The following is a 15,854-nucleotide window of genomic DNA, read 5'->3' on the forward strand; positions in this document are numbered from 1 at the left end:
TTCTCACTGATGTTTGTGATTTTATAATCCTGTCTCATGTCACCAGCATTGGTTATCATCTCACCTGGGGTTAAAGGTCACTGATCCAGCGCTGAAGTTAGGGGAATGTGGCATGGATTGATCACTCCTCATAGACACACAGCTGGACTCTGGAGATGCTGCTCTTTTGTTCTCAGTGTCACTAGAGAAACACATCAGTAATTCTCATTATTTCTCTTTCTCACTGATGTTTGTGATTTTATAATCCTGTCTCATGTCGCCAGCATTGGTTATCATCTCACCTGGGGTTAAAGGTCACTGATCCAGCGCTGAAGTTAGGGGAATGTGGCATGGATTGATCACTCCTCATAGACACACAGCTGGACTCTGGAGATGCTGCTCTTTTGTTCTGATAGTGAACATCGTCCTCCTCTCTCTCCTCATAGTGACTCATTGTAGAGCCTGTAATCTTCAGTCTCCTTAAATATGTTCAGCTCTGCATTTGGACATACAATAACATACAACTCTCAACTTTAGACAAACTGAAATAATAAAACATTTGCCTTGAAGTTCTGGGACCATATTCACAAAACATCTTAAGGCTAGAAGTAGCTCCTAACATGCCGATTAAGGAGAAACTTTTCGAATAAATGGTCAGGTCAGCCATAATTTTAGGGCTCCTAAATTTTTGCTCTAAGAGTATTTCACAAAGCATTTTAACAATAAATCAGCTCCTAATTCTGTGAAAAGGTGTATTCAAGAGGACTCCTACTGTTAAGCACTGAGACCAAATAATAAACAGTCCCGAAATGGCTGTTGCCGGCAATCCATATCACAACAAACATTTTAGAAACATTTCACAATGATTTGCCTTTAATTTAATATTTTCATGAACAAGCTGGGCAAGAAGTAACAGCAGCTCTTGCATCCAGTTTGGTTTTCTTTTGCATTTGCACGTCTTACTGTCAGACACGATTATTCTAGTCTGTTATTTAAAAGGCTGTGTATATGCATATCCACTAATTGTTCACGAGATGCTGACATCTAAGAGCCTGACAATTGACCGAACATAACTTGTTCAATTAGTGAAACTTAGCCTACATTTTAAAAACTTTTAAAAAAATATGATAACATTTTTATTTTAAAATCTTTACTTTAAAATTTAAAATTTTTTATTTTAAAATCTTCATTTGAATATTGGCACTTGATACTCATTCTACAATATTTCTGAGACTAAATGACTGACAGAGACTCATCCCCTCTCAGCCAATCACAATGGGCAGAGTTACAGATGTGGCCATCAAGAATGTGTGTTTTTTTCCCACGGCATGCCGCAATTCCTCCCATGGAAAGCACGTGGATGTTGCACACACAGCCTATAGCTACCTATGGTTAATATAATAATTTCTAAATTTTGCACTTTTAGTATTCTTAATTCAAAACAAAATATTAATTTATCCATTTCTGTTAATCATCGTTTTCTATGGTCACGCAAGTTTGTTTATGCATTACTCTTGAGAAAAAAAAACATTCTTATTACTGCAATATATATTTTTAACATTTGTATTGCAAAAGAACTGCAGCGTTGCTGCGTACAGGGGGTTGGGGATTCGGCCAGTTCAGCTTCATCGTGGGGATGGAAGAGTGTCTGATGGCTGATGAGTGTTTCAAACTTGCAGAGCAGGTTTAGGCAAAGGATGTTTCAGGAAAAGCCTCAGTTGGTTGATTTTTGCAATTATTCATATTATGAAATTATTCATAGTAATCATGCAATTATTATTCATTTTTTCACATTTTGTTATGTTGCTGCCTTGTGCTAAACTGCTTTAAATTACTTTTTTTTCCCACATCAATCTACACTCCAAACACCATAATGGTAAAGCAAAAAACAGGTGCAAACTTTGCAAATTTATTACAAATAATAAACCTAAATGATTTCATTGCATAAGTATTAATACCCTTATCTGGGACAGTTGAAATTTAGCTCTAGAGCATTCATTTCACTTCAAGTGAAGTTAACCTGTGGCAAATTCAATTGAATGGGCATGATTTGGAAAGGCACACATGTCTTAATAAAAGGTCTAACAGCTGAAAATGCATATCAGTGCAAAAACCAAGCCCTGAGGTCAAAATAACTGCCTGTAGAGCTCAGAAACAGGTTTGCGTCAAGCCACACATCTGTGGAAGAGTTCAGAAAAAAATTCTGCTTCACTGAAGGGTCGCAGAAGCATGTAGTCTCCGCTACCCTTAATGGAAGAAGTTTGTACAACCAAGACTCTTCCTAGAGCTGGCCTCCTGGCCAAACTGAACAACTGATGGAAAAGGCCTTTGGTTTGAGTGGTGACCAAGAAGCTGATGGTCACTGTAGTTGAGCTCCATGATCATATGTGGAGATAGGAGAAACCTACAGAAGGACAAACATCACTGTAGCACTTCATTGATCTAGTCTTTATGGCGGTGTGGCCAAACTCAATCCCCTCTTCAGTGAAGACACAGGAAAATACACTTGGAATTTACAAAAAAGCACCTAAAGGACCCTCAGACTCTGAGAAACAAGATTATCTGGTCTGATGAACCTCATCATGTCTAAGCATCATGTTTGAAGGAAACCAGCTCTGCTCATCACCTGCAGAGTAGCATCCCAGAAATAAAGTGTGCTGGTAGCAGCCTCATGCTGTGGGGCTGTTTTTCAGCAGCAGGGACTGAGAAACTCATCAGAGTAGAAGACAAGCTCAGTGCAGCAAAATATAGAGATAGCCTTAATGAAAACCCAGTCCGGAGCATTCAGAACCTCAGACTGGGCAGAAGGTTTACCTTCCAACAGGACAATGACCCTAAACACACAGCAAGAGTGGCTTATAGACAACTCTGTGAATGTCCTTGAGTGGCCCAGCCACAGCCTGGGATTGAACCCAGTCAAATATTTCTGGAGAAACCTGAAAATGTGCGTCTGCCCCCATCCATCCTGACAGAGCTTGTGAGGTGAAGAGATGAGGAGAAGGATGGCAGATAATTGCCAAAGCTGATGAGAAAAGCTTGTCGCATCAAACAAAAAAGATTTCAGGCTGTAAAGGTACTTCAGCTAAATATTTAGTTAAGGGTATGAATACTTATGCAAAGTACTTATTTCATTTTTTTTATTTTTAATTAATTTATGAAGTTGTGACAATTTTGTTTTTGCTTTGTCAATATTGTGTATGGAGTGTAGATTGATGTGGAAAAAAAACTCATTTAAAGCAGTTTAACATAAGGCAGCAACATAAAACGTGAAAAAAATTAAGGGTATGAATACTTTCGCAAGGCACTGTATTTGATGCATCTTTGTACTATTTTAATTTTGCACTTTTATTTTTGCAATTTTAGCTAATTGTATGCTGGACTGAATTCAGTCACACTGAAACTTTAGGTTTAGATAAACCCTGAAGAAAACCTGCTTCCGACTAGGTTAAAGGGGTAGTTCACTCAAAAATCGAACTGAATCGTTTGAAACGGTTCGCGTCAACAATAAGCATTAATCCACAAATGACTTAAGCTGTTAACTTTTTTAACATGGCTGACACTCCCTCTGAGTTCAAATAAACCAATATCCCTGAGTAATTCATTTACTCAAACAGTACACGGACTGAACTGCTGTGAAGAGAGAAGTGAAGATGAACACGAGCCGAGCCAGATAACAAACGAAACATTGACTCGTTCTCGAGTCAAGAACCGGTTGCATTGGTTTTCGGATCACCGGTAGTGATGGGAAGTTCTGTTCTTCTCCGCGAACCGGTTCTTTCGGACAGTTTAATTCAATAAACCGGTTGAAGAAAATGGTTCACCAGTTCTTTTGAGCTCGACGTAATGACTTCATTGGCGATGATTGCCCTTGATTCAAGCCTTCGGTTTACCCGCGCTCATAACATTAGCACAGAATCAGTTCAGAATCAATCACCAAAAGAACCAGTTCAGTTCAGACGCGCTGTGTGTCAGTCTGCTTCACGCATGCGCAGTATCATCAGCTCCTCGGTTCTCGAACCGGACGCGTCCGACAGAAACGGTTCTTGACTCGAGAACGAGTCAATGTTTCGTTCGTTTATCTGGCTCGGTTCAGTCAGTGTACTGTTTGAGTAAATGAATTACTCCGGGATATTGGTTTATTTGAACTCAGAGGGAGTGTCAGCCATGTTAAAAAAGTTAACAGCTTAAGTCATTTGTGGATTAATGCTTATTGTTGACGCGAAACCGTTTCAAACGATTCAGTTCGATTTGGTGAACTGGTTCAAGAAGATCCGGTTACATCGAGTGATTCGTTCGCGAACCGGATATCACTAAACTGCAGTGTTGTGAACGCGCTCATAACAGACCCGGGAGAGAAGTCAATGCTGAATAAAGTCGTAGTTTTTGATATTTTTGGACCAAAATGTATTTTCGATGCTTCAAAAAAATTCTAACGGACCCTCTGATGTCACATGGACTACTTTGAAGATGTTTTTATTACCTTTCTGGATGTGGACAGTATACCGTACATACATTCTCAATGGAGGGACAGAAAGCTCTCGGACTAAATCTAAAATATCTTAAACTGTGTTCTGAAGATGAACGGAGGTCTCACGGGTTTAGAACGACATGAGGGTGAGTCATTAATGACATAATTTTCATTTTTGGGTGAACTATCCCTTTAAGTTCACAGAAGAGCTACCATGGTAACTTGACCCCGAGTTTAAGTTACCTCTCTTTCAGAAACGTGCGTCACTGCTTTCTCAGGTTTGACAAACCTCCCATTTTGTAACGGAAATCCCACAGTTTCCCTCATTTCAGGGTTAATCTCCTTTCTGAAACTGGCCTCTGATTTATTCTCACATCATGTTATTATACACAGGGTGCGATTTGTGAACAAACCAGAGGGGGGGGGGGGGGGTGTTTTGATTTTTTTTTCTTATCTTTCTTTCTTTTTCTTTTTTTTCTTGAAAATATATCACAAAACACAGAACTATATAGATTATGTTTGGTAGCTGTTACAGAAACATTTTTTACAATAAATATTCCAACTTGACATTAAGATTAGAGAACTTAGATATTTGACCACTATTGATGATGTTTTATGATAATATATTTATGGCTAATACTTGGTTACAATGCCAGGAAATCAATCGGGAGTTAATTATATTTTGAATATAAAAAGGAGACACTATCCTGTATATATTCAATTGTGTTTGCTTTCATTTTATCAGTGCTTCGCTAAACAACATACAAACTTTTACTCCATTATGTATTCATGCTTTTACCTCTTATTTCTTTATATTTCTTTAAATAGAATAGAACCATAATTTCTTAATGACTTGCAGAAAGACAATCCTCTGCCGATTCATCAGTCATGTTTCAGTGTTTCACTGGCTGATGTTATTTTCACAGTGATGTGCACACTCGCGCTTTTGTGAACAGAGTAAACGTAATAAAACTATAAATAAATAGGAATGTTTAAGCCTATACGTGAAATATATTGTATTTACATATTACTGATTAAAAAAAAAAACTAAAGAAAAGGGAGTTTCAGTTCATTGTAGCTAGCTCCAAATATCTAGGAAAGGAAACGGATACATTCAGTTTGTTTTTGTTATTTTACAAAATCTGAATATCTTTCGTAATTTATGAATTATGTCTTGCTTTTATCTGCATGACCATAAATTCCGGAGCAACAGTTTACTCTCTTGGAAGGAAAAAATCCAGCAGTCAAACCGCCGCCTCACACACACACACACAAACAAAAAAAATATTGTTCACCAGACTAAAAATCAAATAATCATATGAACTTAACACAATATAAGCATAACAATAATTTTCAAACGTGACAAGCAAAAACGTTAATAACAGAATTATTATTTTTTTCTTTCAGCTGTACATAAACAATATAGGCTAGGCTATGTAAAAAAATGTGGCTCTGTCTCTTGCGGTCTATAGGTGGCTGACAGAACACATTCGTTGCATATTATTGGCTTCAGCACACACTATAACTAAGAATAAAACACGACTGCCCCCTACTGGTAATGTACTTCATGTGCCAGAGAACTTCACTACGTCTTGCAGCGGCAGGTCATGGGATCCCTTCAGGGCCATGCACAGACATTTTGAGGGGCAGTGGCCCAAACCAAAAAAAGGGGTACTAGGGGGTGGGTGCCTGTTAAAACAAGTCATCCAGTTGTTACAAATATACAATTACAAGAGAAGACAGCACACTCTGTAATAATTTCAGACTTTATTGTAGATGTTTTGATAAGTGTGGGCTCTCCCTCACTCTCTGAGCCTGCTTCTGCCTCATCTTCAATAGAAGTAGGGGAGAGTGGGGTAAGTTGAGCCACCCCGTTTCTTGGCAACTGTACACCTTTACTGTCATGTGACCATGTATTTTGGAACCACCCATAATTTCTGCCAGACTGTGATAAGGAGAAACACACGGGAGGAGTGGAAGGCACCCATTTACTTTAAAAACTGTTTTTGGCTCATCAAAGTAATAACAGATGTAATGGTTGTTACATCAAAGCAAATTTATCCAGGTCTAAAAATATTTATGATGCATATAGGTGATTTAGCAATAAACCATGCCAGTCATTTAATTAATTATTAGCCTGAACTGGTAAGCTACAGTAGCTATTTTTAACCCTGACCCAGGGCAAATTGAGCCATGGGAACACTTTTTATAAGTAGCTTTATTTTTAGATTACATTCTGATTCTCATTTAAAATGATAGGAATACTTTCATTAGGATAGGATAGATACTTTCATTTTACTTCTGCATAATTTCAATTTATCTTGAGGACCACATAAGTAAAAATTGGCTAATCTTACTCCACTCTCCCCTATAAGCATTTAATATAATATTTTACAGCATAAATCTATATTATATACTAATAAACAACTAATTCAGAACATTTATATTATTTTAAACTATTTAGAGGCCTACTATTAATATGGTTTTATAAAATATAAAATATGATGTGTTATAGATTACTTGTCTCAAGACAGGTGATTATAATGTGAAATATACTTCATTACACAAATTAAAGTGTGACAAACAGCTAAATATACTAAATGATGATGAACCTGCTCGCTTGCTGGAGCTTTGAATTCATGTTTGCAATGTTGAACTGCCTTTAGCAGCCTCCCTTCTCTCAAGTGTGCCGACAACAGCGGGTTTTGTGTTATGTTAGATCTGATCGGGTATAATAATTAGTCTGGCATTCTAATTCTAAGGATGTGGATATTTTGCTGTAATCACTTTTTTTATTACTTTACCGACAGAAATACAAAGACAAACTACCAAATGACTAATTCAGGAAATCATCCACTGACTGTAATGTGGATTGTAATGCATCTATCTGTTAATGAACTGTGATCTCTACTCCAGAGAGCAGCACACAGGTTGTGGGAGACACGGAGAGGATTCAGGGAATCAGTGGATCAAACACGAATAAAACACATTAGAAAAACTACAAACATGGCGGATATGCATGACCTACTCTCAAGTAGAGAGGTTTAGATAAAGGGGGTTGAGTTAATAATAATCAACATTAAACCTGATAAAAAAAATATTTAATTAATCTTATCTGTGTTATATTTCATCTGAACTTTTATAAACATCCGTTTGGCCATTAACATTTAAATGCATCATTATGAAAAAAAATATGAGTAGAGTTCTCTGCATAAAGACACCAAACTGACACAACAAATAACTACTAGCTATACTATACAAAAAAAATTTTTGAACCCCTAGGTATACAACACAGGAACAATTTTCACGATTCATAAGGTTTCGATTTGATTCCATTCACAATTAAATTTGATTTGATTAACAATTCGATTCTGCATTCTTTATGTGCATTCACAGGATTATATAAATGCTTCCCCTAAATTCTTTAAATGCTCAGTCAGGGGCAAATTACACAGCAGCCTTTATGGTTAGAGAACCATAGGTTAGAGAGAGAAAAAAACACTTTTGTCCATTGTTAGATGATAGTTTAATGATGCTATGGCATGAAACCAGAAAAATCTTTAGCCGAGGGCAGCCCTACGATAAATCAACCAATAGCTTTTAAAACGGACACTGAACGAAAACTAAAATAGTGTTCTACTATCTAAAAAAAAATAATTACTGAACCATACTTTGTAAATGAATAAAAACATTAGTATTAATTATATACTGATAAAGTTAGTTCATCAACTAATGTTAAGATAAGCAACTTCAAAATGTAAAAATGTGTTAGTAGATGTTGAAATTAGCACACTCTAACTAGACGGCCATCTTTAATTATCTACACAAAGGCCATGGCATTGAAATTACAATTGGATATTGTGTGTATACTCTCACACTTTAATTGCTTTTATTCTAGAACACCTGATGATTATCTAATCTAAATAAGAGAATATGTTAGTCACAGGTATCACACACACCGGACGTGTCCTCTCAGTCGTGATAGCAAACATTTCTCCACTAATGCAGCATCCAGTCAACAAATTAATTACTTATTACTGATGTGAAAACATGCACTACAGTATACTGTGGACACACCGTTTAGTTGTTTAGTTATGGATTATATAAACACTCAGTAGCATCCGGCTGGCAGTCCAGTGTAAGGAGAAAGGCTTGTGTGTATTTTAGTTTCCACAACCTTATTTTTATGAATGCAATTTGTTTTTATTCCATATTTCTATATTACTACATTCCCATTTTTTCTTAGATGTTAGAGTGAAGAGGATTTACTGTACTTTTATGTATTAGAAGATCATTGTTTTCAAATAATTAAATACTTAAGCTAATAACATCAGCCAGTTTCAGTGATTTTTATGATGAGAATGTACTGCAGCCAAACTAATATGCATCAGTGTGTCTGAGATCATGTCTATCCTTGCTTTTACAGTTTCTAAAAGTGAGCAGACTTTACATCTACAGATGCTCATCACTGCCAAACCAAATGTATCTGATTATAACACAAACACAGCCTCACGGGGGGGGAGCCGTGGCCTAGTGGTTAGAGAGCTTGACAACTGCTCCCCGGGGGCCGCAGCATAAATGATACCCACTGCTCCGGGTGTGTGTGTGTGTGTGTGTGTGTGTGTGTTCACGGTGTGTGTGTGTGTGCACTTTGGATGGGTTAAATGCAGAGCACGGATTCTGAGTATGGGTCACCATACTTGGCTGTATGTCATGTCACGTCAGTTCGTCACTTCTGCTGCTGCTTTAGTTGCTTCTTCACTCAGCATGAAGAGACACACAGCATTAACTGATTATTAAGTGTCATCGCTGAAGAAATGGCAGACGTTCATCCTCAGACACCAGTGAACATGAGCAGCGTTTCGAGTCCAAGACAGTGGACGTCTTCTTTAAAACACTTCTGAGTGAACCATCAGCAGGTAGAGCCAATGAGAAAGCTGTGTTTCGACTGATGCATTTAAAGTGAAGCTCACCCAGAATTCTGTCATCATTTCCATGACATCATTTCCCCCTCACGTCTCACCAAACCTCTGACTGGAGCTTTTTTCTGAGGAACTCAGAAGAGGACACTTTGAAGAATGCTGCACATGTGTCACGTGTGGAGAACATGAGGGGAGTAAACGTTTTTGGGTGAACCATCGCTTTAATTAGCATTACCTACACACTTTAAATATTAACCATTCTGTTATCATTATATAATTAGTGCTGTAAATAGCCCATCAAACAACATTAATAAAATATATATATATATATACTTAATTTCATTCAGTTAGACCTTGTATCTCATTTGATCTTTACAGGTGCAGAAATGAAAACTCTCAAACACAGATCTCACCAGATGAAGATGAAACACAACGACCACTGCTCCTGACAAAACCAAGGAGCAGTATTCACTGATTCACTCAAAAAAACACAGGTGCAAAATGTGTTTCATTAAAAACATCGTCATTTCCCAACGTGCTGTTCAAAACACATTTTAGGTTTTTACAGTTTTGTCATGTTATTTATCAAAGTTTACAATCCTAGTAAATGCAGGGGTAACTTTAAAATCGCATTCATAATAATGAGGTGTGTATAGATTTGTTAAATATTTATGTTTTATACTCTATATAATTGAAATACACGTTTTGGCTGCGTGTGAATTTTAAAGGAAAGATTAATGAACAGTACAGCAGACAGAGAAATGAAACTGTGTCGCGTGTGGCGCGCGGCGGGCATCCGGCTTGAAAGCGGCACAGTCGGGAAGTGACCCGCGTCTGACCCGAATGACTGACCCGGAATCGGACAGCGAGCGAACGGGCACCGGCCCGAGATGGACCGAGTAAAAATCCAACCGCAACTGACCCGAGTGTGTTTTGCTGCCTGGGCAACTTTCTGTCATTCACTTACACGACATGAAGAGATTTAAATAAAACCATCAAAATGACTTCAGCGCATCATTAAAGTCTCAGAAGCACAACTAGAGAAAGATAAAACACTAACCTCAGATTATATTTGAAGATTTTTCTACTTCCCGTCCTGAACTGTTGTGTTGAGTGTGTGATGTTGGGATGAATTCTATTAAGGTTTTTTGTGCTATTTTCCTTCCGTTCTCCTCACTTTCGTTTCTTAGCAAGGCTGTCAATCATCCTACAGGGCGGGGCCAGCGTGCTGACGTCAGGCAGGGCTCGACGGTGTTCAAATTGAGGTTTTTGCACCTTCAGACATTTAGTCTGTGTGTGTGTGTGTGTGTGTGTGTGTGTGTGTGTGTGTGTGTGTGTGTGTGTGTGTGTGTGTGTGTGATTTCTGCCATAGTTCTGATACACTCTCTTTTCTTTACTTTTCAACTTGAATTGAAATAAGCAGAGACAAGGAAACTGTCTTTATTTGTGTTTCACATAATAAAAGTAATATTAATAATTATAACCCAGACAGCAAGCAACAGATCCGGCCCGCATGGATTTCGGGCCAGATGTGGGCCGGATCTGGGCCGAAACTGGTTGCTGTCTGGGAAGGTATTAGTAGATAAATAAGTTAGTGATTTTTAATTTTGTGGTTCACTGGTGGGAAATGGATAATCAGCTTGCATATTTGATTTTCTGCTGATGGTTCAAAGATAAAACTGTTGCCGTCATCAGTTCTTCCTCAGATCTGTGTACAGAATAATAGTCGTCCGCAGCTATAGTACAGATTAAAAAAAAAGGGATGAAGTCAAATACTTTATTCAGACAGCTATGGATAACGACTTCAACATGAGTGATTCATTTGAGTTGGAGGTTGAAAAATAAGCAAGTTAACAAGAAAGAAATGCAGTCAAACAGCAGCTGCTCTTAGGCTGAGGATTCTTCCGCTGTGCTTTCATTGGTGACGCCATGGGCTTCGCTAGGTCATTTTTAGGGGAGCTACAATTTAAAAACCCCTTAAATTTTGAGATTACATAAACTGTACACGAATTTGTGATTGCCCCGGACCCCTTTAAATTTCATATGAAAACGGCAGCAGACTTCGATCGGCTCCTCCCCGTCTTTCAGCGCATTTTTCAATCCAGACCTCAGCGGCACAGACCGAGAAACAGAGGGCAAGGTATGTGTTTATCGATAGATTGTTATCATATCATATGTGCAGTTCTTTGTCATAAATACAGTTTACAAAATATCATGGGGGAGCAATGGGTTCCACATGTATTTCACTGCGTTCACCCCTCATCACGCCACAGCTGTTTCCCCCACACATGCTTTATAAAACGATGTTGCCATTTTCATTTGAAAATACATATATATATATATATACATACACACACCCACCCTCATTGGGGGCTGAGCATCCTAAAATGAAAAACCTGGAATCGCCCCTGACGCACTGATGAAGATGTTGAGGTCTGCAGAGAGAGACTGAGCTGGAACTGTCTATCGATGGAGAGATTTCTTCAATTATTCACTTCAGAGATTTCAGTTTCTTGTTGTTTAGTCTCACCTTCATCAATCTGGAAATTAACAAAATAATTATTATCAGACAAAAATGGTGTTTGAATTTGTCTGTTATAAGTGTGTGTGTGCGTGTGACTATATTAGTGAGGACTGAAATGTGATAAATCTTGGTAAATTGAGGTCAGAATAGTAGTCCCGACTTTATTTTGCCCAATATCACCCAAAAGGAGCTCAGATTTCTCAGGTGTGCACATTTCAATCACAAATCATGATTAGACTGTTTTCCTTAATTTTACATATCTTTCTTATTTGACATGCAATAACTCAGGAAGGAAATAAGGTAGCAAAATAATTATTTTTTGATGTTCCTCTATGTGTGGTCTGCATCTGTGATGATAGCACAAAGTAATCAAAAGTTACAGCACTTGGAACAAAGGGAGCCTTTTTGTTTAGCCAAGTGTCCAAAAACCTCTCCAAACAAGTGTTTCCGGTTTATGTCATTTTATTGTACAAACAGACAGAACCATGCTGGCTGTTACATTTCACTTTCCAAGTGTTCAATAAAACTCTCCAATTGATTGATTCAATTAATTTCTCTGTTTTTTTTTTTTTCTTGAAAAACAACTATTTACACAACACCAAACAAATAAAATCAGATAATCAAAGAATTGTTGTTGTTTATAGTTATAATAGTGTAATATACACTATTATAACTATAAACAACAACAATTATTTTTGAAATAATGAAGAGTGGGAATTGGAATTTTTGGGGCTTTTTGTTTGCCAGTCCTGGAAATAGTTCCTGCTGGGCACAAAGTGAAGTTACACTTTGGTGCAGTAAACTGGTGTTGTGGTGTGGCACCTCACACCACCTTTGCAAATCCCTTAGTGGCATTTCTTGTAAATATGCAGGACATGCACATTTCGTGAAGGCTGTTGTGGAGTCGTTTGGTTGGGCTGCCGCTTCAAGAAAGCTCCTTCATGTGCTTCTCCCGGAGGTTCAATTGCTTTGCTGGGTCCAGTGGCGCAAAACACTTGGCCAAGTCATTTGTTACTTATGTAGGATGAGTGCATTTCACAATGGCAATGTCCAAGAGATGCTGAAAACGCTTCTTGTACGCTTCCGGGTTCTCTGTGTAGCACCTATTATAATAACACGATCAGTGCATCTGCCTGATCAACTCCTGCAGAGGGGTACTTGTTGTATCAAGCACTAGGACACAGGAAATGGGTATGGTCTTCCGTCGTCCACTGACACTGGTCCACCTTCACTCTCCTGTTGACAGTGTCTCCTTCATATGCTGTGTTTATTGAGGAACACATGACCACCCTCCCTTGTGTCCATCCATCACACAAAAGAAGGCCATCTTCCTTAGCAATATGATGGTTCCCCTTTCTGCTTTTTGGGGCATGTAGTTTTCCATTGCCCTTTGGAAAGCCCTTCCTGGTTGTTCGGGATCGCGCCAATTGCACCCGTCTGTAGAGCCTGCTAGGTCTTTGAACTAGCTGAGCATGGACTAGTATAAAAATTGTTTCAACATACAATTGTGTAGCCAGTGACGCCTAGCAGGGGAAAGTCTAACAGGGACTATGACCAGAGTCATAACTGAGCCATTTGTCGCGTGTGTGGCCCTTTTTCCCCTCATACACAGAGAAATTCCATGTGTATCCTGAGTGCGAGACAGCCAGAACAAAAAAAGCTTAAAGCCCAGATTTAGTGGGCCTGGCCTCATGTACTACTGTTTAAGCCCAATGCTGGGATTTGGCTGCTCGGGGACAATCCTCTCATCATTTCTGAAAACATTGACCTGAAATTAGCGGGTTGATAAAAACTGGGTTGTGCTTACCCGGCAGAGTGATGAGGTCATTGGTAGAGAAGAGGCTTTATTGTGTCAACGGGGCCGATCTCTCAGTTCACCTTTCTTGTGCGTTTTCTTTCATCCCCCTTTAGATCACACAATGCAAAGGCGGCGGGGTGTAATACCATGGGCGCTCATCTATCAATATGACAGTAAGGGTTCAACGTCGGAGAGTCGTAAGGCACTTGAGGACATCCACTGGAACTGGTGGGAGGAAGTTCAAACATCTCAGGCGGACGCCCCACAGCCGTGTGTTGGACCAGTAAAATCACTCATGAGTCTTTGACTTTCAAACAAACGAGCCACATGGTAAATGATCAGGCGAACAAGTATAATGGTTTATACGACGTCAATAAGGGTCCAAAGGGTGAGAGTTTCCCATGTGAATTTTTCCCAGAGGAGAACTGGACAATATATTGGTATGCATGCGGCATTTGAATGTGGCGATTACATCTTCCAAGACCACGTGGTTTTGCGAAAAACACAACTGAAATAGGCTGGAATTGAGGAATAATAGCTCACCGTCAGTTACTGTGTGAGTCCAGGAGGCCGTTTAAGGTGCAAAGCTGTGCATTGGTTTAGTGCCTCATGCTTCGTCAGATTAGATTGTACCACTTGGTTCTATTTGTTGTTCTGAATGGACAGCAAATCTTGACCTTTTTGTGTGACTTTTATTAGTTTGGAGGCATTTTGTATGGTGGCCACTGGAGGATTTTCAAATCAACACGGCTCCTGGTTACCCATGCAACCTGGAGGCGTATAGGCTCCTGTGGGGGCGGTCAGGAGACTTATGATGGTTGGTCCTGCTGAGTGCTTTTTGAAGTGCAGGGGGTTGGGGATTTCTTGTTTTTCTGAACCCGAGGCTGCTGTCTCATCAGAGGACTCTCTAAAAGGTTATCAACAAGGGGCCAAAAACACCTGTGGGGTGTGTGTGTGTGCGGGAGGAAGGGAAGAAGAATGGGGTGTGAAAAGCTGCAGGAATATATTTTGTTGACCGCAAGCCTTCCTGTACAAAGCCCCAAAGCCAAATAAAAACAAATAAAGCAAGCTTTTAAGGAAACGTATCACGTAAAGCTATTCCTCCACTCAGCTTCTCAGCGGTCTTTCGATTGTTTCTTATGCGCCGCTAAAGCAGCGTTAGCCAACAAAATCGTTTCGTTTGGAGAACGCGAAAGGCCTACTTTGGATTCTGTGAACCAGGCCCTCACGCTGCTAGACTGGATCAGAAAGGGAGTGCAGGCTGCGCAGCACCGACCGAAGGGGATTACACGCCAGGTTAACAAGAAGGATTGCTGCACATTGGACTTCGCGCCAACGGACCACCATGACGCTCTTTGGATACGCTTTGCCAAGGCAATAAATCATCAAGCACAATTGGACGCTTCAATGCAGCAGGGATCGACTTCGTTAGATAAGCTCTGGCTCTACCACTGCTAAACTAGTAGACATTGGGTTGGTTCTCGCCGTGTGATTTAAGCTTGCTCCCGGGATGATTTGAAATGGCTCTGGTAGTTTGTAGGTTTGTTTAATGCATTGATGCAGCGCTGCTGGAGCGGCGGTTTCAGAGAACCGTTGTTTAGACTGCTGGCTTTTTGCGAATCCTATTGGAGCTGAAATATCCGCCGATACTGCTGGCGGCGCTTTTGGATTGGCCATTGTGTTCGCTGCTTGTTTTGTAGCGGTCTGGCGTTGTATTTAGCGCGACTGTTAAGCGCAGTGTTAACAGAATCGCTGCTTAGACTGCTGGGCCTTGTGAGTTCATTAGGTTGCGGCTTACATCTACCGATATGTGGTGCCTTTGAATTCTGCTCGCCAGCTGTGTGTCGATTTAGATGCTGTTTTCTTTGGAAAGCGCGGTTTCAACTATGAAGAGAGAATGAAAACCGGTGCAGTATGCGGTTGAATCCTGAAATCGATAAATGTAGAAGAAAAAGTCTAACCTACAGCAAAGGCTTTGACTTATAAAATTTGAGAAATTTCAGAAAGAACTTAAAAAGCAAAATGTGTGAGCGTGATTAAAAAGTTCTATAGCAGCCATCAAAGAACCTTCCACGCTTGAAAACAGGTAAATGTCCTTAGCTGTAATAGTCTGAACTCCCCAGTTTCTTTGGAACAAACTTTTTAAAGAGACAGTTAAGCTTC

At 39.4% G+C, this 15,854-nt stretch overlaps 1 long non-coding RNA gene across 1 annotated transcript; it reads right to left on the minus strand.

The window, feature by feature from the left end:
* Window positions 1-54: 54 nt before the first annotated feature.
* On the minus strand, window positions 55-10,579 carry LOC122138655. Its single transcript, XR_006155720.1, has 3 exons — window positions 10,430-10,579; window positions 282-475; window positions 55-181 (listed from the first exon to the last, which is right to left on the minus strand). It is a non-coding gene; the product is annotated as an uncharacterized LOC122138655 (long non-coding RNA).
* Window positions 10,580-15,854: the final 5,275 nt, after the last annotated feature.

The sequence above is a fragment of the Cyprinus carpio genome, chromosome A3 (genome assembly GCF_018340385.1).
Source record: "Cyprinus carpio isolate SPL01 chromosome A3, ASM1834038v1, whole genome shotgun sequence".
NCBI classification, from domain to species: Eukaryota; Metazoa; Chordata; class Actinopteri; order Cypriniformes; family Cyprinidae; genus Cyprinus; species Cyprinus carpio.